Source organism: Phoenix dactylifera, chromosome 10 (assembly GCF_051530095.1).
Source record: "Phoenix dactylifera cultivar Ajwa chromosome 10, Ajwa_hap1_PhDact_Kaust_v1.1, whole genome shotgun sequence".
In the NCBI taxonomy this organism is placed as follows: Eukaryota; Viridiplantae; Streptophyta; class Magnoliopsida; order Arecales; family Arecaceae; genus Phoenix; species Phoenix dactylifera.
The window spans coordinates 3,362,501-3,367,500 of record NC_143199.1 but is presented as its reverse complement, the minus strand read 5'-3'; positions in this window follow the sequence as shown (position 1 = coordinate 3,367,500).

Genomic DNA, 5,000 nt, shown 5'->3' with positions numbered 1-5,000 from the left:
CACGGGTCGCGCGTCCCGGGAGGGCCGACGGACGAAGCCGAAGTGGCGCACGGCCGCCGCGCACGGACGGCCGGCGGCGGCGCCCGTGCGCCGGAAAGTCGTCGGGCGCGCGACGGCTCCGTCGGGGACGAACGGTGCCGGGCACGACCGCCGCGAGGCAGCGGACTTGTGCGGAGGGGGGCGGAAGGCCCGCCGCGGCGGCGCCAGCCCCCCCTCCCTACCACCCCGACGGGGCATCCGCCCAAAGCCCACCCCAAGCGTTCCAAAGTACCGAGGAGCGTTGCAAACGGGAACCGCCCGGACACGCGTCCCGGTCGCACGGGATGCGCGTCCCGGTCGCACGGGTCGCGCGTCCCGGGAGGGCCGACGGAGGAAGCCGGCGCACGGCCGCCGCGCGGACGGCCGGCGGGGGCGCCCATGCGCCGGGGCCTCGGCGGGCGCGGGCCGGCTCCCTCGGGGACGAACGGTGCCGGGCCCGCCCGCCGCGAGGCGACGGACTTGTGCGGAGTGGAGCGGAAGTCCCGCCGCGGCAGCAGCAGCCCCCCCTCCCTACCACCCCGGCGGGGCATCCGCCCAAGGCCCACCCCAAGCGTTCCAAAGTACCGAGGAGCGTTGCAAACGGGAACGGCCCGGACACGCATCCCGGTCTCACGGGATGCGCGTCCCGGTCGCACGGGTCGCGCATCCCGGGAGGACCGACGGAGGAAGCCGGCGCACGGCCGCCGCGCGGACGGCCGGCGGCGGCGCCCATGCGTCGGGGCCTCGGCGGGCGCGTGCCGGCTCCCTCGGGGACGAACGGTGCCGGGCGCGCCCGCCGCGAGGCGACGGACTTGTGCGGAGTGGAGCGGAAGTCCCGCCGCGGCAGCAGCAGCCCCCCCTCCCTACCACCCCGGCGGGGCATCCGCCCAAGGCCCACCCCAAGCGTTCCAAAGTACCGAGGAGCGTTGCAAACGGGAATGGCCCGGACACGCGTCCCGGTCTCACGGGATGCGCGTCCCGGTCGCACGGGATGCGCGTCCCGGTCGCACGGGTCGCGCATCCCGGGAGGGCCGACGGAGGAAGCCGGCGCACGGCCGCCGCGCGGACGGCCGAAGGCAGCGCCCGTGCGCCGGGAAGTCGGCAGGCGCGTGCCGGCTCCGTCGGGGACGAAATGTGCCGGGCAAGTCCGCCGCGAGGCAACAGTCCTGTGCGGAGTGGAGCGGAAGGCCCGCCGCGGCGGCAGCAGACCCCCCCTCCCTACCACCCCGGCGGGGCATCCGCCCAAAGCCCACCCCAAGCGTTCCAAAGTACCGAGGAGCGTTGCAAACGGGAACGGCCCGGACACGCGACCCGGTCGCACGGGATGCGCGTCCCGGTCGCACGGGTCGCGCGTCCCGGGAGGGCCGACGGACGAAGCCGAAGTGGCGCACGGCCGCCGCGCACGGACGGCCGGCGGCGGCGCCCGTGCGCCGGAAAGTCGTCGGGCGCGCGACGGCTCCGTCGGGGACGAACGGTGCCGGGCACGACCGCCGCGAGGCAACGGACTTGTGCGGAGGGGGGCGGAAGGCCCGCCGCGGCGGCGCCAGCCCCCCCTCCCTACCACCCCGACGGGGCATCCGCCCAAAGCCCACCCCAAGCGTTCCAAAGTACCGAGGAGCGTTGCAAACGGGAACCGCCCGGACACGCGTCCCGGTCGCACGGGATGCGCGTCCCGGTCGCACGGGTCGCGCATCCCGGGAGGGCCGACGGAGGAAGCCGGCGCACGGCCGCCGCGCGGACGGCCGGCGGGGGCGCCCATGCGCCGGGGCCTCGGCGGGCGCGGGCCGGCTCCCTCGGGGACGAACGGTGCCGGGCCCGCCCGCCGCGAGGCGACGGACTTGTGCGGAGTGGAGCGGAAGTCCCGCCGCGGCAGCAGCAGCCCCCCCTCCCTACCACCCCGGCGGGGCATCCGCCCAAGGCCCACCCCAAGCGTTCCAAAGTACCGAGGAGCGTTGCAAACGGGAACGGCCCGGACACGCGTCCCGGTCTCACGGGATGCGCGTCCCGGTCGCACGGGTCGCGCATCCCGGGAGGGCCGACGGAGGAAGCCGGCGCACGGCCGCCGCGCGGACGGCCGGCGGCGGCGCCCATGCGCCGGGGCCTCGGCGGGCGCGTGCCGGCTCCCTCGGGGACGAACGGTGCCGGGCGCGCCCACCGCGAGGCGACGGACTTGTGCGGAGTGGAGCGGAAGTCCCGCCGCGGCAGCAGCAGCCCCCCCTCCCTACCACCCCGGCGGGGCATCCGCCCAAGGCCCACCCCAAGCGTTCCAAAGTACCGAGGAGCGTTGCAAATGGGAACGGCCCGGACACGCGTCCCGGTCTCACGGGATGCGCGTCCCGGTCGCACGGGTCGCGCATCCCGGGAGGGCCGACGGAGGAAGCCGGCGCACGGCCGCCGCGCGGACGGCCGGCGGCGGCGCCCATGCGCCGGGGCCTCGGCGGGCGCGTGCCGGCTCCCTCGGGGACGAACGGTGCCGGGCGCGCCCGCCGCGAGGCGACGGACTTGTGCGGAGTGGAGCGGAAGTCCCGCCGCGGCAGCAGCCGCCCCCCCTCCCTACCACCCCGGCGGGGCATCCGCCCAAAGCCCACCCCAAGCGTTCCAAAGTACCGAGGAGCGTTGCAAACGGGAACGGCCCGGACACGCGTCCCGGTCGCACGGGATGCGCGTCCCGGTCGCACGGGTCGCGCGTCCCGGGAGGACAGACCGAGCAAGCCGAGGTGCCGCTCACGGCCGCCGCGAGGGACGTACGGCGCCGGCGCCCGCGCCCCGTGGCACGGCCTAGAGCGTGCCCCCCTGCCACCCCATCGGGGCATCGGCGCAAAGCCCACCGCGGGGTAGATAACCGAAGGCAACGAGGGACGGTGGATGCACATATCCGAGCAGTGGCGATAGGGCCGGAGGGAGCACCGACAGGGCCGTGAGATTTTAAAGTACCGAGGGAATTTGCAAACCGGGCCCGCCCCTCCCCCCGTCCATCGCACGCCGATCGGGGGTCCGGCGCCCCGCGGGGGGCTGCCGGCATGCGCTCCCGGTGCAGGCATCGACGAGCCGCCCGCGACCTCCACTCGGGTCCGAGCCCCCAAGCGCGGATGCCGAAACGCGCCGGCCGCGGCAGCCCCACCCCTGCCACCCCATCGGGGCATCGGCGCAAGGCCCACCCTGGGGTAGATAACCGAAGGCAACGAGGGACGGTGGATGCACATATCCGAGCAATAGCGATAGGGCCGGAGCGAAGACCGAGGGGGTCGGGGGGTTTTAATGTTCCGAGGGAAGTTGGAAACGGGGCCCGCCCGGACGCCCGTCCCTCGCACGCCGATCGGGGGTCCCGCACCCCGCGGGGGGCTGCCGGCATGCGCCCCTAGTACAAGCATCGACGAGTCGCCCGCGACCTCCACTCGGATCCGGCGGCGCACGCGCGGATGGCGAAACGCGGCGGCCGCGGCTGCAGCCCCCCTACCACCCCGTTGGCGCGTCGGCGCAAAGCCCACCCCGGGGAGGATAACCGAAGGCGACGAGGGACGATGCATGCACATATCCGAGCAAATACCGAGAGGGTCGGGGGGAAGACCGAGAGGCAAGGGGTGTTTAGAGTACCGAGGGAAGTTGCGAAAGGGGCCCGCCCGGACGCTCGCCGCTCGCAGGCGATCCGGCGGGGCGCACGGAGGGCGCCGCCCATCGCCGGAGCTTGCTCGGTCATCTCTGCCGCACGGACACGTAAGCGCCGCCGCGCAAGGTTCGGCCGGCGGGGCGGACGGTTCGCCGCCGCAGGCCTTTCCCGCAGCCGGAACGTGGGCCCGGCGTTGCGCGCCGGCGGGCCGCGCAATCCGCCGGGGCGCACGGCGGGCGCCGCCCGTCGCCGGGGCTTCGCTCGGTCATCTCGGCCGCACGGACACGTGCGCGCAGCCGCGGAAGGTTCGGCCGGCGGGGCGGACGGTTCGCCGACGCAGGCCTCTCCCGCGGCCGGAACGCGGGACCGGCGTTGCGCGCCGGCGGAAGGCGCGATCCGGCAGGGCGCACGGCGGGCGCCGCCCGGGCTTCGCTCGGTCATCTCGGCCGCACGGACACGTGCGCGCCGCCCATCGCCGGGGCTTCGCTCGGTCATCTCGGCCGCGCCGCCACGTGCGCGCCGCCGCGGAAGGCTTGGCCGGCCGGGCGGACGGTTCGCCGCCGCAGGCCTTTCCCGCAGCATGCGCCCCTTCGCCCGAACGACCGCGGGACTCCGGTACGGCCTAGCCGTCGGCCGCCCGGCTGCAAGCCGTCGGGGCCGCTCGATCCCCGTCGCGTGCCGGCCGCCGCTCGGGCCAGCCGGCCGGCTGCCGCACGTAACCTCTGACCTCATCAGCGGTCGATCCGCACCGCGCTGGTCTTCGGTGCGGACCCGTCGGGGCCGTGCCGCGCCGGCCGTCGCATCCGGTTCCGCAGGCGCCGCCCGGTTGCCTCCCGCCCTCGTGCGCTCGCGCCGGCCGGGCGACGCGGTGCCCGCGGGACTCGGGCATGGTTGAGCCGTCGGCCGCCCGGCGGCATGCCGCCGCCGCTCCGCGCCGCGTGCCGGCTGCGCTCCTCCCCGCGCCCGTCCGCGGGCGGGCCCGCCGCCGCTCGCGCCGGCCGGGCGACGCGGTGCCCGCGGGACTCGGGCATGGTTGAGCCGTCGGCCGCCCGGCGGCATGCCGCCGCCGCTCCGCGCCGCGTGCCGGCTGCGCTCCTCCCCGCGCCCGTCCGCGGGCGGGCCCGCCGCCGCTCGCGCCGGCCGGGCGACGCGGTGCCCGCGGGACTCGGGCACGGTTGAGCCGACGGCCGCCCGGCGGCATGCCGCCGCCGCTCCGCGCCGCGTGCCGGCTGCGCTCCTCCCCGCGCCCGTCCGTGGGCGGGCCCGCCGCCGCTCGGCCTAGCCCCCCGGCTGCCGCACGTAACCTGCGACCTCGTCGGCGCTGGATGCGCGTCGTGACAGTTTTCGGTGGGGCGCCGCGGAGGCGCCGGGGGCC